Source organism: Cervus canadensis, chromosome 1 (genome assembly GCF_019320065.1).
Source record: "Cervus canadensis isolate Bull #8, Minnesota chromosome 1, ASM1932006v1, whole genome shotgun sequence".
In the NCBI taxonomy this organism is placed as follows: Eukaryota; Metazoa; Chordata; class Mammalia; order Artiodactyla; family Cervidae; genus Cervus; species Cervus canadensis.
Window position 1 is genome coordinate 100,635,171 of NC_057386.1, and position 27,296 is coordinate 100,662,466.

The 27,296-nt window shown below is 38.8% G+C and overlaps 1 non-coding gene across 1 annotated transcript; it reads right to left on the bottom strand.

The window, feature by feature from the left end:
- Positions 1-3,162: 3,162 nt before the first annotated feature.
- Positions 3,163-3,269, bottom strand: LOC122424859. Its single transcript, XR_006264581.1, has one exon. It is a non-coding gene; the product is annotated as a U6 spliceosomal RNA (small nuclear RNA).
- Positions 3,270-27,296: the final 24,027 nt, after the last annotated feature.

Here is a 27,296-nt window from a genome sequence, read left to right on the forward strand (position 1 = left end):
TCTGACCCGGAGAATTCCATGGACTGTAAAGTCCATGGAGTCACAAAGAGTCAGACACGACTGAGCAACTTCACTTTTTGAAAAACAGAAAAATCACCTAATTAGCTCCACACTCTGTTTAAGATTTTTTTTTTAATGTGGACCATTTTTAAAGTCTTTGTTGAATTTGTTACAATATTGCTTCTGTTTTTTATGTCTTTGTTTTTCAGCCATGAGGCACGTGGGATCTAAGTTCCCCAACCAGGGATCATATCTGCACCCCCTGAACTGGAAGTCTCAACCACTGGGCCACCAGGGAAGTGCCTCTTTTTTAAAAGATTTTATTATTGAAATATAGTTGATGTACAATGCTGTGCTAATTTCTGCTGTACAACAAGCTGGCTCATTTATATGTTTTTTTCATCATATTCTTTTCCATTATGGTTTATCCCAGGATATTGACTATAGTTTCCTGTGCAATACATAGGACTTTCTTGTTTATCCATTCTACATATAATAGTTTGCATCTGTTAATCTCACACATTTTTAAAACTATGTTAATTTTGAAATAATTGTAAACTCACGTGGAATTGCAAGAAATAATTCAGAGCGATCCCATCAAATGTCCACCAACTGGAAAACTCTGGTAATGCAAAAATACAAAGCAAAGCCATATCACCAAAAGCATATTGCTGTTGATACAGTCAAGGTACTCGCCAGGGGGATCTCTCAGTAGCAAAATACACTCTCCATAACATTTGATAACCACTCATTTGTTCTCCATTTAGGTAGTTTTGTCATTTCTAGAGTGAGATTTAAATGAGAATACAGCCAATCCTTTTGGGATTGGCTATTTTTCACTCAGAGTAAACCTCTGGAGATTCATCCAGGCTGCTCCGTGTATCATCAGTTCTTTGGTTTTTACTGCAGGATACTATTCTAACGTATGGATGTACCACTTTGTTTAGCCACTCACCTGGGTTGTTTCCAGTTATTAGCTACTTTAAATAAAGCTACTAGAAATATTTGTGTAAAGGTTTCATGGTGACTACACATCTCCATTGCTCTGGGATAAATGGCCCAGAGTCCAGGTTTTCCTGTTGGCCCCACTGGCTGTCAAGTTGGGGAAGGGTCCTCGACTGCAAGGCAGGGTTGAGGGCCTGCTCCCAACTCACTGGATTTCCAGTGCGATTCCAATGGGACTGATAAAAGGGTTCTGCTGTGGCTCCTGTTTGCCCTCTGCTAACGACTCCACAAGCACCACTAACATCAACACTGCCAGAACCATGCGAACCCCTCCCCACCCAGTGAGACCAAAGTCCCAGGTCCCTCCCCAGCTCTCTGACGTTACCCTGGGGTGGACAGCTGGGCTTCCCACTTGGCCTTTATGGGTGTGAATGAGGATGGAGTCATACCTTTCCTGTGTGTGACTGGCTGAAGCAGACCAGTTATTGCCTAAAAGTTTTCCATCTTCAAAACTTCTCCTCTCCTGGTCCTTTGGCTGGAGAGCGCAGGCTTCTCTTCGAAGGTTTATCTATTTATTCATTTGTCTGTTGGTGTTTCTGGGGCTGGTTTACTCAGCTCTAAGTCTGGGCTAAAGAGGCAAAAAGCAAGCGCGAGCCACTTACGGCCATGCTATTCCCGCGTCCTGAGGTTCTTAGCTGGGCTGCCTTCCTCTCTCCACCTTTCAAAGTCTTCTGATGTTTGTCGTACATATAAATGAACAGGGTTTAGTTTTACTTAATGGGAGAAATCGGGAAAAACATGTTTACTTCGTCCCTCTAGAAGGAGAAGTGCAGCTTCATATTTTTTAAAGAATAGGAATTTTTGTTCTGTCTGGCATGCAAGCCTGATTCAGTTTACATACCACACACTTCTCACTGCATCACAGAAGAGGAATCTTTCACTTACTCTTAAAAACAATGAGTGCCTGTTTTTTAGCATTTCTTGTCCTTTTTTGAGCCTTAATGCATAATCTTTGTGTCCCACTTCTTTGTATTTGTATGTCAAAGCTAGCACAAGCCCACCCTCGGCCACCCATCCCACGCTGGCTTCTCGTTATTTGTGTAGCAGCTCTATTTGCACTTATCGTCTTGTCCTTTATTACATATCTTATTTCTAGTGACTTTTGTTATTTAATGACTTTCCCATCACCTCCTTGGCCTCATAGAGATTTTGTTTTTACAATCTTTTGTGTCACTTTTTATCTCTTAAAAATACTTCCTTAAGCCCCTATTTACTTTCATATAAATGATGCAGTAGTTTCTGAACTATGCTGTAAATATACTTCAATGCAGGGGATACGGTTTCAATGTCTAGTCCAGGAAGATACCACAGGCCACGGAGCAACGAAGCTGGTGCACCGCAACTACTGAATCCACAAGTCCTAGAGCCCAGGCTCCACAAGAGAAGCCGCCACAATGACAAGTCCATCCACCGCAATGAAGAGGAGCCCCGGCTTGCCGCAACTAGAGAAAAGCCTGTGTGCAACAACAAAAAGCCAGCTCAGCCAAAAATAAGTAATAAATTAAAATTTAAAAAACAGATCTGGTATTTTCAAGATAAGATTAGAATAACGTGCATAACTTCCTAATGTATCTGAGCACTTGAAAAATCCATGAGGTAATTTATGTAATAAATTTTCTGAGCCTCTCCCTCCAAAAATAAAGCAACCACTGCCTTTGAGTTAATATTTGTATTTTATAGATGAGAATCTGAAGCTTCAGATAAAATCAGTTAAAAAGAAAAAGGTTTAGGGGTTATCAATCAAGCATAAATTACACTGATCATATATTAGCAACTTAACCAACAAATAACTTGTAATTGACATATATAACCAAAGTCTCTTAATATAGCATATTGTTAGATTCTACTTTTATATAATTCTTAGTATAATTTTTTATTTATATAAATATATATAAATGCATATATATTTATATATATACAAGCTCCTTCTTGTATCTGCTGCCTTGAATATCTGTTGATTTATTATTTAAAATTTTAAGTTGTTGCCTATTTTTTATGTTTTTTGAACATTTCTTCCAAGCTGTAGTAATAAAAACATTTAAGGATTATTTTTATCTAGTAGAAAATTTGCACCAGTGAAAATGAGAACCAGAATAATTTATAAAATTGATTCTCTGATTTTTTTTTCTTTTTTTTTTTTTTTTTTTTTTTTTTTTAAAAAATATGGAACGCTTCACGAATTTGCGTGTCATCCTTGCGCAGGGGCCATGCTAATCTTCTCTGTATCGTTCCAATTTTAGTATATGTGCTGCCGAAGCGAGCACTGATTTTTTTTTTTCTTTTTTTAATATTTATTTATTTGGCTGCACCGGGTCTTAGTTGCCACGTGGAGGATCTTTAGTTGCTGTGTGTGAGATCTACTTCCCTGACCGGGGATTGAACCCAAGCTCCCTGAATTGGGAACATGGAGACTTAGCCACTGGACCACCAGGGAAATCCCTGATTGTCTGATTTTGATGAAAAGTTTTAAAGGGGAAAAAAAAGGACTAGAGAGACAAGAAGTATTTTATACCTCAAGAGTAAACATAGCTTTCAGTCAATTTGCTCTAAAGTATTGGCTCCTTTATGGAAAGTCAAATGTAAAGCAAATATATATCAAATCATATTTTCCATTGATGGATATAATTATTAGAGGCTATTGCTGCAAACAAAAATTTCAAGTTACATAAGTGTTTTCAAATAAATACATTTTTGAACAGCCACTATGTGCTGTTTAGGATAGGATTCATAAAGAAAATTTTAGGAAGGGAGAGGATTAAATTAGGAGCTCAGAATGAATATCTATATACACTATTATGTATAAAATAGATGCACAAAAAAACCTACTGTACAGCACAGGAAACTCTGCTCAATATCCTGTAATAACTTATAATGGAAAAGAATCTGAAAAAGAATATATATATATATATATGTACATATATGTGCACATATATGTAAATGTATGACTGAATTACTGTGCTATACACCTGAAGCTAAAACAGCAGTGTAAATCAACTATACACCAATAAAAAAGTTAGAATAGTACTTAAAAATAGCAATAAGAGCTCCTTGTATTTCTAATAGTGCTTTATAATTAGCAAAGGACATCTTCATACATTATTTCATTTAATTTCATCCTCAAAAAATTCTACATATTAAGCATTACAGTTATTTTAGAAACGTCCACACTCACTTTGGAAATCACTTTCTTTGCTAACCAGCAGATTTTCTGTGCGTTCTAAACGCCCATTCCCTTTGAGATAACTTCATCATAAACACAATCTATCCTTATATTTGCACGTCTATTTTAAACCAACATGGACTTCCCTGGTGGCTCAGACAGTGAAGAATCTGCCTGCAATGCAGCAGACCCAGGTTCAATCCCTGGGCCGAGAAGATGCCCTGGAGTAGGAAATGGCAACTCACTCCAGTATTCTTGCTTAGAGAATCCCATGGACAGAGGAGGATGGATTGCGAAGAGTCCACAGGATCGCAAAGAGTGGAATCATCTGAAGCGACTTAGCACGCAAATGCCAATACAACCCAATATTTATTTAGTTTAAATAAACTGAATGAAAACTCTTGTCTTATGAGTCCACAAGTTGCCCATACTTTAAGTTTCCAAAAACTTCTAAGAGTTCTTAAATAATACAGTATCAACCAAGTTTTTGTCATCTACAACATCCATATTATAATAATGGTCTGATGATGCCCCCATTGTGTTTGAATTGCCACAGAGATCACCACAGGGGTTAGGTTTTTCTGTGTAGGGTCTCACCAGTCAATCTGGTAGGGTTCTGCTCAGGACCCTCATTCCCTCTAACTGGTCCCTTTTCCTCAGAGTGGATTCATGGATACCTAATGGGAAATACAGACACCTAAGCACCTTTCTAAGTCGAGCAGTGCTCTAAACTCACCCTAAAATGTAGGAGAGGGAAGCCAGCCATCCTCTCAACCAACATCAGAAATGCTGACCCTCCTCCTCTGGCATCCCCCAAGGAGACTTGACAACAACAGCAAAAAAACAAAAACAAAAACAAATCTCCTCTGAATTCAATCCTCTCTGCCATCAGTCCTAAATGCTCCTCTCCCTCCACTCCCCAAACTAAGTAGAACTCTGTGTCCCGAAGTCTGTCTTTCCATTTATCATCTGCCAGAAAAGCAGGACAAAGAGGGAATGATAAAATGACACAACTTGCTTTCTCCTCTGGTGACCTTTTCCCTAGAAACGGTTCATTAGCCAAATTGAGAGAAACCAATCCATAAAAATCATCCTGAGGTTTTGAATGCGTAACATCCCTGAGAGCTGCAGCCTTGGACCATACTGCCCCCTAGAGCTCTTTGGTGGGAACGGCGCGAGTGGGCTCCGTTCAGTTCAGTTCAGTCGCTCAGTCGTGTCCCACTCTTTGCAACCCCATGGACTGCAGCACGCCAGGTTTCGCTGTCTATCACCAGCTCCTGGAGATAAAGTTCAGTCCAGCATAAAAACATACAGATCATGACTAAAACATATTTTTATTCATTAGACAGAGGAAGGTGTATGGAATTCATTTCTAGACCTTGAATGGCCCATTCAGTTCAGTTCAGTTCAGTCGCTCAGTCGTGTCCAACTCTTTGCAACCCCATGAACTGCAGCACGCCAGGCCTCCCTGTCCTGGCGTTGGTCCATCATCACCAACTCCCGGAGTTCACCCAAACCCATGTCCATCGAGTTGGTGATGCCATCTAGCCATCTCATCCTCTGTCGTCCCCTTCTCCTCCTGCCCTCAATCTTTCCCAGCATCAGGGTCTTTTCAAATGAGTCAGCTCTTTGCATCAGGTGGCCAAAATATTGGAGTTTCAGCTTCAGCATCAGTCCTTCCTGAATGAATATTCAGGACTGATTTCCTTTAGGATGGGCTGGTCCCCTGAAATAATAGGTTCTGTGTGTTTCAAATACATTGGAAGATTTGCTGAGACACATCTCTCGATTTGAAAGGTTTGTGTCCCGGTTTTCCAATTCCATTGGGACTGAAAAGGGAATTTGCTGCTGTTTGTTGAGAGAATAAGAGGCTTCCTCTTCCCGAAATTCACAGTCTGTTTAGACTTCTGTATGACACAGAAATCTTATGGAAAAGAGCATGAAAGCTACTCTAACTGGGATGCAGCTATGTTCAGATTGAGAACAATTTACTGTAACAGGATTTTTATTTATCTGTGAAAGGTTCTGCATAAGGCCTGGCACATAAGTGCTTAGAATATATTGAAGGAAGGAAAAACAGATGGAAGGAAGGAAGGGAAAATTACAGTATGAAGTGGCCAGTGTGAGATGCAAGACATAAATCTTGTAGGGCAGGGGAAGAAGGCGATTCATTTCTGGTACCAAGCTGGACTGTGCTCCCAGCACCCTGTGCAGCCTGCTCCCTCAGTGGCCCTGTCTCACCTCAGCCTGTCTTACCCCCGTCCCACCAGCTCTGCGTGCTCTGGGAAGGAGATGACTGTGTTTTGAAGGAAAGAGCTATGTCCACCAGCTCTGCTGTAGGAAACACACCTAAGAGCTGATGGAAGAAAAGCAGGAGCTGCAAGGCTGAGAGAAAATTGCTGGAGGGCCCAGCAAGAGGGCGGGCAGCCAGAAGAGTTGGGGGTCACCCCAGGAGAGTAGCAAAAGCCATGGATATCAAAACAGAGGAAGTAAAGATCTTCAGACAGACTCTCATGCGTGTCCCCTCTCAGGAAATGCAGGTAGGATGAATCCTGAGTAATGAAGAGGGCTCCAAAAAAGAAACACAAAATTTTCTGCATGCTAAGTGTACAGTGGCTCAGAGCATCTCCAGATTTAGGATTCTGTTGTAAATAACTTTACTCTCAGTAGCAAGTGAAACATGAAGAATTTGAGCTCAAAAGTGATACTTTTCTATGTCATTTTATTTCTCACTTTTTTAAAAGATTTTTTATACGGACTATTTTTTAAGTTTTTATTGAATTTGTAAAAATATTGCTTCTGTTTTATGTTTTGGTTTTATGGCCACAAGGCATATGGGATCTTTTCTCCCCAACTCGGGATCAAATTCATACCCCTTGCTTTGGAAGATGAGTCTTAACCACTGGACCACCAAGGAAGTCCCTCTTATTTTTAAAATAATACTTTAGTATAGCCAAAAAACTTGTTCTTTAATGCTATCTAAAATTTCAGAAAAATCTAGACACAGAGCAATGATAATTATTAAAAAAAATTAATATTCAATGTTTTATTTTTACTCAAATCAGAAAATAGATGAGTTATAAATTTGAGTCAGTTGCTTGTTTTGATATTTTCAATTCTCATTAAACTTATTGCACTGTTATATTTTCACAGGCAAAAGTGCAGAGAAATAAGATTTATAAATGAATATTGGTAAGAGTGGGAAAATTTGATGGAAAACACACTTATATTTTTTAATAAACTGATATAGATTTTACAAATACATTTTCCACAGTGATTTTCTGAAAAATTACTTTAGTTATCAATAAATTGTATTAAATTTCAAAAACTTTTCTTAGAGGTCTTCCCACAAAAAAAGTCATTAAGTTTTTAAGGAGAAAGTTCACAAGTTAATTAGTATCTTTATTTATAAAGTCATTTTGATTCAATACACAGACTTCATTGTATCTTTAAACATAATTTTAAAGAGATTTATTTTCAGATCCATAACAACTCAAGAAGAGCTTCTTCCCCTAAAATGCCTGATTTTATTTAATGTTCAGCTATAGCTGTTTGAAATAGAACAAAATGAACAGTAAATTGGAGTTTTTCATGGCATCTCAGGTTTAATACCTTTAAAGGTTCTTAATTTGTAAATTTAATAGTTCCAACTCAGCTTATAGGTGTCATTTTTAAGATTTCAAGTAGCTAATCTTTCCTCTGATAGTCAAAAAATAATTCAGTTTAATTCACTCTAAATCCTGATGGGGGAGAAACATTTCCAGAACACAATGGGCCTAGTCCTTTTTTTTTTTTTTTTTTTTTTTTAGTTCATTTGATGGAAAAATTTTGCCCCCAATACTTGTACTGACATTAAACAAATAGACTAACAGATATATCTATAGCAAAGATGGATTTTTTTTCTGGGAACAGCTGAGAATTGCAATTCAAGATCTGCAACCATGGTGAGCCGCATGCAAGTCCCCTAATAGCAAGGGAAGGGGAATGCTTTCTTAGAGAGAAAAGGGAAGGTGAAAAGGCTTTAGTAAACAATCCATGGATTGTTCATTGACTGAGTCCTTGCCAGAAAAGAGGATTCATTCTCCTCTTGGTCTCAGCTATCATTGCAAAGCATCAGAGCTCCCCCTTTGGGCTCCAAACTCCACTTCACTGGGATTTATGTTTACCAATTTTTTACACTTCCCTCTTTTGATCAAGAGCTTTCTCTGAAAGCACCACTGATCAAGACTTAAGTTTTCTAGTTTCAGTGGCTTTTTGTCCCTCAATTTCAGGAGTGCCCTTCCTTGCTTCCAGGGTCTCATGTGGGAGGGAAGTGCACAAATAGGGAACCTAATAGGGTCACATTCAAGTAACAAGGAAGGAGAACTCTCAGGCATTTTTTATCTAAAATTCATATACTATCAAGATTATAGATATTGAAGATCATCTGAAGCTTTATGTCATTGTCAAAGTTTGACAACAAGCTTCCAGCAAGCCGGATCCAAACACCTTGGGAAAACTGTCTCATCAAGACATATGTTTAATTCTGAAAAATCTTTATTTTCAGGCACCACATGACAGTTCAGGCCCAGGAAGGGTTTAGTGTTTGCTTTAAGAGTGTCACATGAATCCAAGAGCCTGTTCCTTCGAGTTTGGTGGCATAAGAGTTGGTTAACAGTACTTAATAAGGGCCTTTCCAATAAAACTGGAGAGAATACTTCAGGGAGTGTCTTTTCCAAAAGACAAAGTTTCTAGGTAGCAAGGTGTGATACTTAAGATCTTTGCTGTCTCTGAGGGATTGCTCTACCAAACATGGCAATTTTAATAGAAGGAGTTAGGCATTTTCAATATTGAGTTTCTCTCCTTTTAACAACTGGGGTCAAAAGAAGCAGGAGCCAAAAAAAAAAAAAAAAAGAAGCAGGAGCCAAGTTCATTGGGCATTCTGACTAAAGGTGAGAATTTTTGAGTTCCAAAAGGAGTGAATATGAAGTTTTTAAGAACCAACAGCAATGCTCTTGGCCAAGGCATTTGGAGGGCCTCTACAAATTTTAAGTCTTGATGCTGCTAGTGGTAAGCACAGTTGAAGTCTAAACTGGCCAACAGCACAGACTTGTTAAAGCACCTGGTCAGCTAAACGGTTCCTCGATTGCTATGACGTTTGAGAGGAGTTCCTCAAATAGGGATAATCTTTTCCAAAAGGACTTTAGCCTCAGGATAGGCAGTAACCTCTCTATAAGATAAAGTTCAGTCCAGCATAAAAGCATACAGATCATGACTAAAACATATTTTTATTCACTAGACAGAGGAAGATGTATGGAATTCATTTCTAGACCTTGAATGGCCCATTGAGTTCAGTTCAGTTCAGTTGCTCAGTCGTGTCCGACTCCTTGCAACCCCACGAACCGCTGCATGCCAGGCCTCCCTGTCCATCATCACCAACTCCCGGAGTTCACCCAAAGCCATGTCCATCAAGTCGGTGATGCCATCTAGCCATCTCATCCTCTGTCGTCCCCTTCTCCTCCTGCCCTCAATCTTTACCAGCATCAGGGTCTTTTCAAATGAGTCAACTCCACGCATCAGGCAGCCAAAATATTGGAGTTTCAGCTTCAGCATCAGTCCTTCCAATGAACACCCAGGACTGATCTCCTTTAGGATGGACTGGTTGGATCTCCTTGCAGTCCAAGGGACTCTCAAGAGTCTTCTCCAACACCACAGTTCAAAACCATCAATTCTTCAGCGTTCAGCTTTCTCTGTAGTCCAACTCTCACATCCATACATGACCACTGGAAAAACCATAGCCTTAACTAGACAGACCTTTGTTGGCAAAGTAATGTCTCTGCTTTTTAATATGCTGTCTAGGTTTGTCACAACTTTCCTTCCAAGGGGTAAGCGTCTTAATTTCATGGCTGCAATCACCATCTACAGTGATTTTGGAGCCCAGAAAAATAAAGTCAGCCACTGTTTCCACTGTTTCCCCATCTATTTGCCACGAAGTGATGGGACCAGATGCCATGATCTTAGTTTTCGGAATGTTCAGCTTTAAGCCAACTTTTGCACTCTCCTCTTTCACTTTCATCAAGAAGCTCTTTAGTTCTTCTTCACTTTCTGCCATAAGGGTGGTGTCATCTGCATATCTGAGGTTATTGATATTTCTCCCGGCAATCTTGATTCCAACTTGTGCTTCCTCCAACCCAGCGTCTCTCATGATGACAGTTTAAAATGTCCAGAATGATTAGGCTTCCCTGGGTTGTATTTTGGACAAGTGGGAAAGGTGAGGGACTTTTTGCAGCCTTGTTTTATTCCCCCACCAATATAGCTTTGTGAATGCTATCATTGTTTTTCAGTAGACAAGTGGTTTAGTACATGTACAGTGGTGAGGAGAGGAGAGGGAATTTCAGAGTCTCTAATAGAACTCCAGAGAAACTAGAGCTTTATCTTTTTATCAACCCAACAATTGTTGAATTTCCAATCTTGTTTTTCTTTTCTGAGGACAATTTTTGGGCCTCCCCATGCAGTCTTTCTAAATTACCATCTGGGGACATATCCCTTTGGACCATGACAGAGATTTTACTGCTATTTGTTTCTTTAAAGGCACGATTCCTTGTAAAAATATCAGCAAGATGATTTTCCTTAGCTTCCAGAGAGTCAAGTTTAGAATGCCTTGAAATCTTTTTATCTTTTTTTAATTATGAAAATATGGTAACACACAGGAGACTGAAAAATACAGAACAAGTTTACATATAATTCCAATATATATTACCATTTTTAAGTAGATGAATTAAGATTTGTGTTTGGAGTTTCAATATCAAACTCTCAGAAGTTAACAGAATGAATAGACAGAGAAGTAGAAAAATATAGTAGTCCTGAAAAGCACTATGAGCCAATTCAGCATAATTAAGATTTATACAATTTTCACACAACAGTAGGATACAAATTCTATTCAAGTTCCCATAAACTATAAACTAGGGGACACTGGAACATATCCAGGAACATAAGACCAGGAGCAAAAATTTGATGATCTAAAGATACTGAAATCATACAGAGTCTGTTTTCTTATCACTTTGGAATTATGTTAAAGATCAATATCAAAAGATGTTTGAAAATAACCCACATATTTTCAAGTGCAATGTGGTATTTACCAAGAGAGATCTTTGACTTTAGCCACTGAAAGCTTCAGTAAAGTTAGAAGACTGAAAAAACAGAGAGGATAATTGGAGAGAAGAAAGCATTTAAATGAGAAATTACTATCAAAATGAGAAATTAACATCAGAGATATTTTTTAAATCCCATGTATTTGGAAATTAAATGTCTACTTTTAAATGATGGGGTAGCTAATAAGACATAACATGGAAATAGAAAATACTTGTAGTAGAACAAAAATGAAAAGAGAATTTACGAGAAATTGTTCCATGCAGCTAAAGCTGCTCAATGCAGTTAAATACAATGTGGAGTCTTGAATAAGGTATGAAAACAAATAATGGACACTAGCAGAAAATTTTGTGAAATTTAAACAATATCTGTATTTTAGTTAATAATACTGTATCACATGTTAATTTCCTGGTTTTTTTTAACAACGTAGCTATTTCTTTATAGTCCCAAAATTGGATTAGTAGTTTCAAGCCTCATTTAAAAAATGTTTAAGGATCACTAAAATAATACAATTTTTAGATTTTTACAAGTAATACTAGATGCCAAAATACATGGAGCTATACCAAAGTTCTGAGTGACTATAAATTAGAAATCCATAGAATGCCCTGAAATCTTAATAGCTAAAGTGAAAGGTAAAAGTAATGTATTCAATAATTTCTGAACTTAGAGATAAATTTTAATTTTATTTCCACCAGAAGTAAGAAAGTCCCGTTTCCACAACATTCCGAAATCATGAGCTACTCTGAAAGTATATCTGCTGTCAGAATAATATTGGCAGTTTGGTCCTTGACTAAAGTACAAATCCATGTAAGAGCATTTAATTTAGAAAAGTGGACTGAAGCAGTCCTAGGTTAAAATGCTGCCGTAACAACATCAAAAGGAGTTGTAAGAGCATAGCCAGCACAATATTCGCCACTGTCAACTTTTAAATAAGAACCATCAGTGAACTGTGAGAAGTCACTGTTACCCAACGGAATTTCCTGTGGATCATTACAAGGAGTCAGGAGATGGTCCATCAGCAATGAACAGTCATATAGGACTTTGTTGGTGATGGTGTGGAGCAAACGATCTGGGTTAAGTTTATTATGATGTAAAAGAATTACGTTAGAGACAGTTAAGAGGATTTCATAAGAGGTGAGGTGGCTGGCAGAGAAATCTTGAGTGTGATGAGAACTCAGGAGAGATTCTACTGAAAGAGGTATAAAATGGTCAAAACATATCCCACAAAAATTGTCTTTGTGGCTTTAACCAAAAGGGCAGTGCCCATATGGCTCTAAGGCAGGAGAGTAGCCTGGGCCACAGGGTCCAGCTGCTGGCTGTCATGACTTGTGGGTTGATCCCGGTCCCTGTGTTTTTGGGTGAGTGTCCCAAGGGCAAATCACTTGCTTTTCACATACAAAAAGGAAAAGGAAATCTAATCCTTGGGATTCCCAAGGGCAGATCTGTTCATCAAACTCTCTTTTAAGTGCTTGAAAGCTAAGTCACTTTGTTCTTCTTATAAAATTGGGTTGGGATTGTTATTGTTGAGTAAAACATATAGAGATTTAGTCATAAGAGAGAATTTTGGAATCAAATTTCAGCAATAACCAACTAGCCCAAGAACATCTCACAGTTAGTGCTTAGTTTGGGGTTATGGGAAATTTAGGACACCATGAAGTCTATCTGGATCTAGGTTTTGTCTTTGTTCTAATGTTAGATGCTCTAAGTATCAAATCTGAGTTTGGGCCAACTGAAATTTTTCATTGGTAATTTTATATCCCTTTAGGCTAAAACCTTTAGTAAGTAGACACTGTCTTTCTGTGAAGAGGCTTCAGAAGTAGCACAGAGAAGCAAATACCCACATACCACAAAAAAAAGTAGAAATTCTACTTTATTTCTCAACAAATCCTGAAGGCTGACCTGGATAATATCAAGTCTCTTTTCTAGGAGGCTATTTTTCTTTGGTAAAGAAGTTCATATATACCCATTTGCAGAAGCCACCTAGAAAAGATATCATATTTGTCTTTCCCTGTCTCACTTACTTCCCTTCATATGATAATCTCTACTTTCTTTCCTGTGGCCGGACCTGGCATTATTTTCTCCCTCTTTATGGCTGAGTAATATTGCATTGTGTGTATAGAAACTGTCTTCTTTATCCATTCGTGTGTCCTCTTACACATAGGTTGCTTCCACATCTTGGCTATGATCCCTAATGCTGCTGTGATCATAAGGTACAAGTGTCTTTTAGTTTTGATTTCTCCAGATCTATGCCCAGGTGTGACATTGCTGGCTCCCATTTATTTTTATGGTCCATTGTTTAAAGGACCCCCATACTGTTCTCCCTAGTGCATGTACTGATTTACATTCCCAAAAAGAGTGCAGGAGGGTTTTCTTCTCTCTACACCCTCTCCAGCATTGATTGTTGGAAAATTTTGGGGATAGCCATTCTGACTGGTGTGAGGTGAAACCTCACTGGACTTTTGATTTGTCTTTCTCTAATAATTAGTGATGCTGAGCATCTTTCCATTTGCTTAATGGCCATCAGTATGCCTTCTTCAGAGAAATGTCCATTTAGGTCTTTGGCCCATTTTTTTTAATGAGTTGTTTGGGTTTTTTGGTATTGAACTGCATGAGCTATTTTAATGTTTTGGAGATGATTTCCTTGTGGCAAATTTCATTTGCAAATATCTTATACCCATTCTGAGTATTCTCCTTTTCTTCCATTTAGGGTTCCTCTACTGTGCACTTTCTTTTAAAGTTAACTCTGTCCCATATGTTTCTTTTTGGTTTGTTTTTCATGATTCTAAGAAGTGGATTCAAAAAAAATTGTTGTGATTTATGTCATAGCGTGATCTGCCTCTATTTTGCTCAAGAGGTTTACAGTATCCATCCTTACATTTAGATCTTTAAACTGTTTGCAGTTTACTTTCTGTGTGGTATTAGGGAGTATTCTAATTTCATCATCGTTTCCATTGTTTCAGGAACCTGCACAGTGGCTGTACCCAATTGTCATTCCCAGCATCAGTGGAGAAGGGTTCTCTTTTCTGCACACCCTCTATAGCACATGCTGTTTGTGGAGGTTTTGACAATGGCCATTCTGACCAGTGCATGGTTATACCTTGTTGTAGTTTTGCTTTCCTCTTCTCCAATAATTATTGATGTTGACATGTTTTCATGTGATGTTTTTCAAAGGAGTGAGTTAAACTTACCTCTTGAAATTGGCTTCTTGAATGTCTGTCCTGTTTTGAATGCTTTCTCGATGACCACCCCAGGACATTTCTTGAGGGCAGGTGATCTTTACGTACAGCCTGGCAGGCCTTGTGAATATTAAGTTCCCATCAATACAGCTTTTGAAGTTGTTATGGAAAACAGTCACAAGGCAGCAGCATTTCTTCATGCTCCACTTTTTTTTTTTTTTTTGCAATTTCATTTTTATTTCATATTGGAAAAGAGTTGATTTCCGATGTTGTAGGGCTTTTTTTAAGGTGTACAGGTGCTTGATTCATCTATTCTTTTTTGGGTTTCCCCCCCACATAGATTAATACAGATTGTTCAGCAGAGGTCCCTGTGCTGTTCTCTTTGATTACCTATTTGATACATATTAATGTGAATGTTAATTCCAAAATCTTAATTTATCCCTACCCCCTAACATTTCTTTGGATAAGCATAAGTTGCTTTTATAAGTTTATGATTCTGTTTCTGCTTTGTAAATTAGTGCATTTGTATGAATTTTTGCATTCCACCTGCAAGTGATATCTTAAGATATTTGTTTTTCTCTTTCTGACTTACATCACACCTTATGATAATTTCTCTGGCCATGCATGCTGCTGCCAATGGCATACTTCATTCTGTGTTATGACTCAGCAGAATTAGAGTGTATAGATGGACCACTTAGTCATCATTTTCTGGACATTTTGGTTGATTGCATGCCTCAGCTACTATAAAAAAATGCTGCCCTGGAAACAGGGGTGCACGTATCATTTTGAATTATGATTTTCTCCAGATATAAGCCCAGAAGTGGATTTCACAGATCATATAGTCCCTTATGTTTAGTTAATTAAGGAACCTCCATGTTGTTTTCCAGAGTGGCTGCACCTGTTTATACCCCCACCAAAATGTAGTTGGATTCCCTTTTCCCTCTAGCATCTGCAGCTTTTATTTTTCGAAGATCTTTCTCATGATGGCCATTCTGACCTGTGTGAGGTGATTCCTCATTGTAGTTTTGATTCACACTGATTTAATAATGAGTGAGGTGGAGTGTCTTTCCAGGAGGTGTTTGATCTTGTATAGTGTACCTCTTGAAATTGGCTTCTTGAAAGTCAGCCCCCTGTTCTGAATTCTTTTTCAAAGATTTACCCCAGGACATTACTTGAGGGCAGGTGTTTATTACTTATAGCCCCACAGACCTTGTGAACATTAAGAACCCATCAGCGCCACTTTTAAAGTTTTTGTTACAGGAAACACCAGAACATTTCTTCATGTCCTACTCTGGTTTCTCAGTCAACTAGTGTCAGTCAGAGTGGAATGTGCCAGAAGAAATACCCAAGGCCTGTGTCTCATTACCTCTTCCCTCTACCACTTTATTCCTGAGACACATCCCAGTTCCTGCAACACCACTTGGGGAACATGCCCTCATCTGTAGGTGGGGTGACCTTAAGAAAAGAGCCTGGAGGCGGAACCCCATCACCAAAAGACACACAACCCAGGGGATTTTTCAAAGCGATTCCAGCCCAGAAGCTCAACCATTCTTTGGGTGCACTAGACTTGTTTTCACTGCAGGAGGGTTGGCCTGGATCTGGAGGTTGTGGGCTCATGAAGAGGGGAGCAGGCAGTCCAGGGGCTGTTGGGGCTGGGGGCACATTGGCTAACATATCTTTACCAGCCCCTCGACACTCCAGACTTGGGACCCAAGCTTGCTGAGGCTCCAGGGATGAGACACCAGCCCAAGCCACAAAGGCAAAAACAGAGTCAGCATTTCTTTTTTTTTTTTTTCAGTAAAGTGAAGTTGCTCAGTCGTGTCCGACTCTTTGCGACCCCATGAACTGGGGCCTACCAGGCTTCTCCATCCATGGGATTTTCCAGGCAAGGATACTGGAGTGGGTTGCCATTTTTTTCAGTAGTATAATCTAAACTGGAGTACATGGATGCCTTAAAATATTGTGGTTTTTTTTCTTTTCCAAATACAGCAAGTGGATTCATACATACATAGAGGTGTATATGTTGATCTTCATGTTCTTTTCCCATATAGGTTATTACAGAGTGTTAAATAGGGTTCCTGGTGCTATACAGTGGGTCCTTGTGGGTTGTTTTGTAAATAGCAGTGTGTTTATGATAATCTGAACCAGCTTATTTGTCCCTTCCTTCACCTTTCTTATTTGGTAACCATAAATTTCTAAGTCTCTGAAGCTCTCTCTCTTTGGTAAAGAAGTTTATATGGATCCATCTGTAGAGTCCACATAGAAGTGATATCACATGATACTTTTCTTTCCCTGTCTCCCTTGCTTCCCTTAGTACGATTATGCCTACGTTCTTCCCTGTGGCTGGACATGGCATTTTTTCATTCTTCATGACTGAGTAATATTTCATTGTGTATATGTACCCCATCTTCTTTACCCAACCATCTGTCCTCCTACACGCAGACTGCTGCTGTGTCTCAGTCATGGTACCTGGTGCCACCGTGATGGTACGGGTGCAAGTGTCTTTTAAATTTTTGGTTTTCTCCAGACCTATGCCTAGATGTGAGAGTGCTAGGTCCCATTTATTTCTATGATCTGTTGTTTAAAAGCCCTTTATACTATTCTCCTTAGTGCATGAACTGATTTACATTCCCATTAAGAGTGCAGGAGGGTTTTCTTCCCTCCACAACATCTGCAGTATCGACTGTTAGAGACATTTTGAGATGACCACTCTGAAAGGCGTGCGGTGATAGCTCATTGGGTTTTTTATTTGCTTTTCTCTTATAGTTAGTAATGCATCTTTTCATGTGCTTAATGCCCATCTGTATGCCTTCTTGAGAGAAATATCCAATTAGGTCTTTGGCCCATTTTTTATTGCCTTTTTTTATATGCTGAACTATATGAGCTGTTGTATGTTTTGCAGATGAATTCCTGGTGTTTATCTTCATTTACAAATATTTTTTACCCATTCTGAGGGTTGTCCTTTTCTTTCTTTTATGGTGTTCTTTGCTGTGAACATGCTTTTAAGTTTTATTATGACCCATTTGTTTCTTTTTGGCTAATGTTTCATGATTCTAAGAGATGTATTCAAAAAAAATTGCTGTGATTTATGTCAGAGCGTGTTCTGTCTATATTTTCCTCAAGAGTTTTATAGTATCTGCCCTTACATTTAGATCTTTAAAGTATTTGGAGTTTTTGGTGTGTGTATATTGTTAGAGAGTAGTCTAATTTTGTTCTCGTTTTCATTGTTTCAGGAACCATCACACTGTCCTCTTTAATGGCTACTCCCAACTGTCATTCCCAGCATCGGTGGAGGAGGGTTCTCTTTTCTGCACACCCTCTTAACCACTTGTCGTTTGTCAAGTTTTTGACAATGGCCATTGTAACAGGTGTGTGGTGATTCCTTGCTGTAGTTTTGCTCTGCATTTCTCTAATAGTTAGCAAATATGACATCTTTTCATGTGATTTTTTTGTCAAAGGTGTGAGTCAAACTTACCTCTTGAAATTGGCTTCTTGAAGTCTGCCCTGTTTGGAATGCCTTTTCGATGACCACCCCTTGGGCATTTATTGAGTGCAGGTGATTTTTTTTCTTACAGTCCCACAGGCCTTATGAATATTAACAGCCCGTCTGTACAGCTTTTGAAATTGTTTTTATGGGAAATAACCACATGGTGGCAGCATTTCTTCATGTGCCATTGTTGTTCAGTTGCCCAGTCGCATTCAGCTCTTTGCAACCCATAGACTACAGTAAGCCAGGCCTTCTTGTCCCTCACCATCTCCCGGAGTTTGGCCAGGTTCATGTTCATTGCATCAGTGATGCCATCCATCCATCTTATCCTCTGACACCCTCTTCTCCTTCTGCCCTCAATCTTTGCAATGAGTTGTTAGTTTGTATATCAGATGACCAAAATACTGGAGCTTCAGCTTCAACATCAGTCCTTCTGGTGAATATTCAGTGTTGATTTCCCTTAAGATTGACTGGTTTGATCTCTTGCTGTCCAAGGGACCTTGAGGAGTCTTCTTAAGCAACACAGTTCGAAGGCATCAATTCTCTGGCGTTCTGCCTTCTTTACAGTCCAACTCTCACAACTGTATGTGACCACTGGGAAGACCATAGCCTTGATTATATGGACCTATGTCAGCAGAGTAATCTCTCTGCTTTTCAACATACTGTCTAGGTTTGTCATCGCTTTCCTGCCAAGAAGCAATCATCTGATTTCATGACTGCAGTGATTTTAGAGCCAAGAAAAGGAAATCTGTCACTACTTCCACCTTTTCCCTTCTATTTGCCACGAAGTAATGGGACCGGATGCCATGATCTTAGTCTTTTTTAAAATTTAGTCATAAGCTGGCTCTTTCACTCTCCTCCTTCACCCTCATCAAGAGGCTCCTTAGTTCTTCTTCACTTTCTGCCACTAGGGTGGTATCATCCACATACCTGAGGTTTTTTATGTTTCTCCTGCCTATCTTGATTCCAGCTTGTAATTCATCCAGCCTGGCATTTCTCATGATGTACTCAGCATATAGATTAAACAAATAGAGTGTCAGCAGACAGCCCTGTCATACTCCTTTTTGATCTTGAACCAATCAGTTGTTCCATACAGGGTTCTAACTGTTGCTTCTTGACTCACATACAGGTTTCTCAAGAGACAGGTAAGATGGTCTGGTATTCCCATCTCTCTAAGAGCCTTCCACAATTAGTCATGATCCACACAGTCAAAGGCTTTAGACATACCTTTTTTTTCTTTTTTTTTGGGGGGGGGGTGCAGTTTCATTTGTATTTCATATTGGGGTGGAGTTGGAATTGATTAAGGTGTGAAGCTGCCTGATTCAGTATACATAAAAAACATATACGTATTTTTTTCATGCTTTTTTCTCATATAGATCATTAGAGTCTGTCCAGTAGAGGTCCCTTTGCTATTCAATAGTTACTTTTTGATTATCCATTTGATATATATTGTGTGAATATGTTAATTGCAAAATCTTAATTTATCCCTCTTCCCTAAGATTTTCTTCAGATGAATAAGTTGTTTCTCTAAGTTTGTGAGTCTGTTTCTATTTTGTAAATTAGTTCATTTGTGTGAATTTATACATTCCACCTGCAAGTGATGTCTTAAGATATAAGATATTTGTCTTTCTCTTTCTGACTTACTTTGCACCTTATGATAACCTCTCTGTCCCTGTATGCTACTGCCAATAGTGTTATTTCATTCTGTATTATGGCTGAGTAGAATTACATTGTATAGATGTACCACTTTGTCATCATTTTTTCTGTCCATGGACATTTTGGTTGATTGTATATCTTAGTGATTATAAATACTGCCACCCTGAAAACAGGGTGGTTCCTTTGAATTTTTATTTTCTTTGGATATAAGCCCAGAAATGGCATTGGCTGATCATAGTGTTGCTCTATGTTTAGATTTTAGGAAACCTTCATACTAGTTTTCATGGTGGCTGCACCAAATTACATGGCCACCAACAGTGGAGGATCTGTCCACACACCCTGTCTAGCATTTATTCTTTGTCGATTTCTGTTGGCCGTGCACTCTGACCAGTGGAGGTGGTATTTCATTGTAATTTTGATGAGCATTTCTTTAATAATTCGTGATGTTTAGTATCTTCCCATGTGTTTATATTTTATAAAATGTGAGTAAAATATACTTCTTGCAATTGACTTCTTGAACTTCAGTTCTGTTGAATTTTTCTTATCAATGATTTACTCCATGGCATTTCTTGAGGTCAGGTTTCACGTAGAGCCCTGCAGGCCTTGTGAAGATTAAGTGCCCCTCAACTCTGGTGTTAAAGTTGTTGATGTGGGAGATGGTTACAAGGTGCCAGGATCTCCTCCTGCCAGCTCTGCTTATTAGGGCAACCAGAGCTCTAGTGAAAGTGCTGACCTGGTGTTGTGATTTAGGGTGGAATGTGCCAGAAGTAACACCTGGAAGTTTGTGTCTCATTCTCCCTTTTAAAATTGAACACACTTATATTTCTTATTGTAGCAACATTGATATACATGGTCGTGTGTGTTACTGGAATACAGAATGGTTTTTCACTTATACATATGCCTTTTCATCTTTGGAATTTTCTTATATAGCTTATTACAGTGTGCTGATAGGCCTCACTTGAAATAAATATGTTTTTGTTGATTGTCTATTTTATACGTAATTATTGGCATATGTTAATTCCAACCTCCAACTTTAACCTGTCCTCTTCTTTCTCTCAGATAACCATAAGTGTGTTTTCTACATCTCTGAGACTTTTATGTATTCTCATTTCATTCCTTGGTGTATATTTTTAGATTCCACCTATAAGTGGTATCTTATGATATTTGTTTTTTGATTTGGACTTTTTTAACTTAGTTTGAGTATCTCAAGCTTATCTAAGTTGCTGAAAATCGCATTAGTTCAGTCTTTTCCATTGCTGAGTCATATAGTTTTGTTTACATGTATCACTTCTTTATCCATTCATCTCACTATACATATATTTTTTACTTCCATTTTTGACTATTGTAAACTATAGTCCAGTGGGCACATGGCTGTATATATCTTTTCAAAATCAGGTTTTCTCTTCCTATGCTATTCGGAGTGGAGTTGCAGGATCTCATGGTAGCTTTATTTTTACATTTTAGGGCAGTTCCATACTACTGTCTTTAGTGACTTTTACCACTTATATGCCTCAAGTACCATAAATGAGTTCTCTGACCTCTGTGCCCTTTTTATGATTTATTCTTTATTGAGTTTTGAAGATGGCCTTTCACACTGGTGCAGAGTGATCTCTCATTGTAGTTTTGCTTTTATATCTCCAATAATTCACAATATTCAGCATGTTTCCATGGGCTTTTTTTTTTTCAAACAGTGTGAGTAAAAATTACTGTTGATTTTTTCTTCTTGATAGTATCCAGTTTTTAATTTTTTTCTATTTAGTTATCCTTGGAAATTTTTTAAGTGAAGGAATCATTTAGAGTGCAGCATTCCTTGTGAATATAAAACGGTCATATCATTAAGTTTTAAGGTTGCTGTTGGTATAAATGGCCACAAGGTGGCAGAGTTGCTTCATGTACCTCTCTTGTTACTGTGGTAACTGGAGTCTTAAGTTTGGTCCTAGTTTTTGGCTGTACATCAGTGTGGAATATGGCACAAAAAGCCACTAAAACTTGTGTCTCATTATTTCTTTTGTTTTTGTGTTAATTTACATTAATGTTTATTTTTATTGAGGCAAAGTTGACTTACAATATTGTGTTTTTTGGTTGTGTACAGAAACTTTTTTCAGTTTTACCCATACATATATCTAATCATCTTGGTTTTATTTCACAAATCAGTTATTACATAGTGCTTAGTATATCACCAGTTCTAAAGTAGGTGAATGTTGATTAGGTATTTTATAGATATTTGTGGGTATAAATTAATCTCAACCTCCTAATTCACCCCTTTTACACATCATTCTTTTTTGGGAACCATGTTTGTTTTCTAAGACTATCTATCTATTGTAAGTTAACTCATTGGTATGCATTCTTTTCCATCTCACCTCTAAGTGGTACTATATGGTATTTGTTTTTCTCTCTCTGACTTACTTCACATACTATGATTATCTCTAGATTTATCTATGTCTTTGAAAATGATGCTATTTCATTTTTTCATTGCAGAGAAATAGTCCGTTTATACCTGCATCACTTTTTCTATGTCCACTTATCTGTCCAGGTACAATTTGTTTATTTTCATGTCTTGGCTGTTTTAAATGCTGCTGCAGTGCATGCTTGGGTGCGTGTGTTTTTCAAAATCAGGTTTTCTCTGTATATATTCCTAGGAATGGAACTCCCAGATCATATGGTAACTCTATATTTACTTTTAAAAGGCTCTTCTTTAGTGGTCCTTATGATGACTGTTACCAATTACATCCCACACACATCATTAAAAGGTCTCCTTTCTTAACCCCACTCTAGCATTTCTTGTCTCTATAGATTTTTTGTTAGTGGCCTAATTGTCTTTTCTGAGGTAATAACTATTGTAGTTTTTATTTTCATATTGCTAACAATTCACCATATTGAGCAATATTTCATGTAGAGTTTTAATTAAACATTTTTAATTGAATTTACTTACCCCTAAAAACTTTGAGGGCAGGTATCATACACAAAATGAGTACAAAAAGAAGCAGGGCGAAGACTAACAGAATTTTTCAAGAGAATGCACTGATCATAGCAAACACCCACTTCCAATAACACAAGAGATGATTCTACACATGGACATCACCAGATGGTCAATACTGAAATCAGATTGATTGTATTCTTTGCAGCTGAAGATGCAGAAGCTCTATAGAGTCAGCAAAAACAAGACCAGGAGCTGACTGTGGCTCAGATCATGAACTCCTTATTGCAAAATTCAGACTTAAATTGAAGAAAGTAGGGAAAACCACTAGACCATTCAGGTACAACCTAAACCAAATCCCTTATGATTATACAGTGGAAGAGACAAATAGATTCAGGGGATTAGATCTTATAGAAATAGGGCCTGAAGAACTATGGGTGGAGGTTTGTGACATTGTACAGGAGTCAGTGATCAAGACCATCCCCAAGAAAAACAAGTGCAAAAATGCAAAATGATTGTCTGAGAAGGCCTTACAAATAACTTAAAAAAGAAGAGAAGCTAAAGGCAAAGGAGAAAAGGAAAGATATACCCATTTGAATGCAGAGTTCCACAGAAAAAGCAAGGAGAGATAAGAAAGCCTTCCTCAGTGATCAATGCAAAGAAATAAAGGAAAACAATAGAATGAATGGGAAACACTAGAGATCTCTTTAAGAAAATTAGAGATACCAAGGGAATATTTCATGCAAAGATGGGCATAATAAAGGACAGAAACGGTATGGACATAACAGAAGCAGAAGATATTAAGAAGAGGTGGCAAGAATACACAGAAGAACTGTACAAAAAGGATCTTCACGACCCAGATAATCACGATGGTGTGATCACTCATCTAAAGCCAGACATTCTGGAATGCGAAGTCAAGTGGACCTTAGGAATCATCACTATGAACAAAGTTAATGAAGGTAATAGAATTCCAACTGAGCTATTTCAAGTCTTAAAAGAAGATGCTGTTAAAGTGCTTCACTCAATATGCCAACAAATTTGGAAAACTCAGCAGTGGCCACAGGACTGGAAAAGGTCAGTTTTCATTCCAATCCAAAGAAAGGCAATGCCAAAGAATGTTCAAACTACCATACAATTGCACTCATCTCATATGCTAGCAAAGTAATACTCAAAATTCTCCAAATGAGGCTTCAATAGTACATGAACTGAGAACTTCCAGATGTTGAAGTTAGATTTAGAAAAGGCAGAGGAACCAGAGATCAAATTGCCAACATCTGTTGGATCATAGAAAAAGCAAGAAAATACCAGAAAACATCTACATCTGCTTTATTGACTACACCAAAACCTTTGACTGTGTAGATCACAACAAACTGGAAAATTCTTCAAGAGATGGGAATACCAGACCACCTTACCTTCCTCCTGAGAAATCTGTATGCAGGTCAGGAAGCAACAGTTAGAACTGGACATGGAACAACAGACTGATTACAAATTGGGAAAAGAGTACGTCAAGGCTGTATACTGTCACCCTGATTATTTAACTTACATGCAGAGTACATCATGCAATATGCTGGGCTGGGTGAAGCACAAGCTGAATCAAGATTGCTGGGAGAAATATCAATAACTTCAGATAAACAGATGACACCACCCTATGGAAGAAACCAAAGAGGAAGTGAAGAGCGTCTTGATGAAAGTGAAAGAGGAGAGTGAAAAAGTTGGCTTAAAAACTCAACATTCAAAAAACTAAAATCATGGCATCTGGTCCCATCACTTCATGGCAAATAGATAGGGAAACAATGGAGACAGTGACAGACTTTATTTTCTTGGGTTCCAGAATCACTGCAGATGGTAACTGCAGTCATGAAATTAGAAGACCCTTGCTCCTTGGAATAAAAGCTGTGACCAACCTAGACAGGATATTAAAAAGCAGAGACACTATTTTGCCAACAAAGGTCCATCTAGTCAAAGCTATGGTTTTTCCAATAGTCATGTATGGATGTGAGAGTTGGATTATCAAGAAAGCGAAATGCCAAATAATTGATGTTTCTGAACTGTGTTGTTGGAGAAGACTCTTGAGAGTCCCTTGGACAGCAAGGAGATCAAACCAGTCCATCCTAAAGGAAATCAGTCCTGAATATTCATTGGAAGGACTGATGCTGAAGCTGACGCTCCAATACTTTGGCCATCTGATGCAAAGAGCTGATTCATTGGAAAAGACCCTGATGCTGGGAAAGATTGAAAGGGGATGACAGAGGATGTGATGATTGGATGGCATCACCGACTCAATGGACATGAGTTTGTGTAAGCTCCGGAAGTTGGTGATGGACAGGGAAGCCTTGGGTGCTGCAGTCCATGGGTTCACAGAGTCGGCCGCGACTGATTGACTGAACTGAACTGAACTGAACTGATTCACACAGCCCAGCAGTTGTTCTGAATCGTAAGCGCCCTTAAGCAACAATTTATCCACTCCAGTATTCTTGACTAGAGAATCCCGTGGACAGAGGGGCCTGGTGGGCTGCTGTCCATAGGGTCGCACAGAGTCGGACACGACTGAAGCGACTTAGCATGCATGTATGCACTGGAGAAGGAAATGGCAACCCACTCCAGTATTCTTGCCTGGAGAATCCCAGGGACAGAGGAGCCTGGTGGGCTGCCGTCTATGGGGTCGCACAGACTCCAGCACGACTGAAACGACTTAGCAGCAGCAGCGGCAGCAACAGTTTTTAAATTGCTGTTCCGGGAAACGTCCTCATGGGGGCAGTGTTTCCTCTTACCAAACTGGCGACTCTGACGAAAGCCTTAATGCCGGTCCTAGTTTGGGGATGTAAATTAGAGTGGAATATACCAGAATACACAGCTAAATTCTTGACTTCATTCCCTATTTTTTTAACTAAAAAATTAACATTTATTTCTTATTATAGTAACATTGATAGACAAGGTTCTGTGTTTTGTGGGTGTACGTTATTGGTCACTCAGTCATGTCTGACTCTGTGTGACCCCATGGACTGTAGCCCGGCCGGGCTACTCTGTCCACGCGATTTCCCAGGCAAAAAGGCTGGGGTGGGTTGTATAGTTATATACATATACTTGTGTTTATTCATCTAAGGATTTTTTTTTCCCCCATATAGGTTAGCTACAGAGTATTGACAGACTTCTGTTGGGACACATAGGTTCTTGTTGATTATCTTTTTTTAGGTAATGTTTGTAACTGTTAAATCTAAACTTTCAATTTGTTCTTTGCCCCCTTCTTTCTTCTTTGGTAACCTTAAGTTTGTTATTTAAGTCTCTGTGTCTGTTTATGTTTTGTCAATTAATTCATTGGGGTCTAGTTTTAAATTCCACCTGTAAGTAATATCTTATATTTATCTTTCTGATTCTGACACTCTTAACTTGATTACCTAATTTTATCTATGTTCCTGAAAATATCATTATTTCACTCCTTTCAATAGCTGAGTCATAGTGCATTGGTCCAAGTACCACTTCTTTATACTTCAACCTCCACAAACATTTGGTTTATTTATGGGCCAGTGCACACTGCGCAACATTCACCTTTACAAAATCTGGTTTTCTGTGCCGATACTCTTCAGACTGAGTCTGCATGATGCCCTAGCAGCTCTATTTTTACTTTCTAAAGGTAATTCCAATTGCCTTTTGTTGTCTTTTCTGCAATTATTTCTTCGTAGATTTTTCATGATAGCCTTTCACTCTCCTTGCCTTTCAGCAAGGAGATCCAACCAGTCCATCCTGAAGGAAATCAGTCCTGAATATTCATTGGGAGGACTGATGCTGAAGCTGAAACTACAGTCCTTTGGCCACCTGATGTGAAGAACTGACTTATTGGAAAAGACCCTGATGCTGGGAAAGATTGAAGGCAGGAGGAGAAGGGGACGACAGAGCATGAGATGGTTGGATCACCAACTCAATGGACATGGGTTTGAGCAAGCTCTGGGAGTTGGTGATAGACAGGGAGGCCCGGCGTGCTGCAGTCCATGGGGTCACAGAGTCGGATGCAACTGAGCAACTGAACTGAACTGAACTGACCCACAGCACAGAAGATATGAAGGGGTTGGAATTTGTCTTGCGTGTTGGGAGAGACTAATGGGGAAGAAGTAATGAGGCACTAACCCTTGGGTGTGTGTTGTGGCATATTCCACTCTCATTTGAAGCCAGAAATACGACGTTCTCTAAAGCTCTTGTGTTCCAATGGAGAATGATGAAATCCTGCCGCTTTGTGGTCATTTCTTGTAACAACACCTTTACAACTGGTACTGATCGGAACTTAATACTTGCAAGGCCTGCAGGCCTGTTAATGACTCCTGCCTTCAAGAAATGGAGTGAGGCGGGTAACTGCATAAGAATTCAAAACAAGGCAGGCTTTCAAGAAGCCAATGTTAATGAGTAGATATTACTCACACTGCTTAAGTTTTCTTTAAAAAACCCCACACATGTAAGGCTCCTCAATATCACTCAGTATTTGAGAAGTGCAAATCAAAGATACAGGGCTTTTCCCACACTTCCCAGGTGGCACCGTGGTGAAGAATCCACCTGCCAATGCAGAAGATGCAGGAGATGCAGGTACGATCCCTGCGTCAGGAAGATCCCCTAGAGTAGGAAATGGCAACCCACTTCAGTGTTCCTGCCTGAAAAATTTCATGGACAGAGGAGCCACTTGGTGGGCTACAGTCCATGGGGTCACAAAGAGTTGGACACAGCTGTATAACTAAACACCCACACACCATCACCTCCCACCGGTCAGAATGGCCATCATCA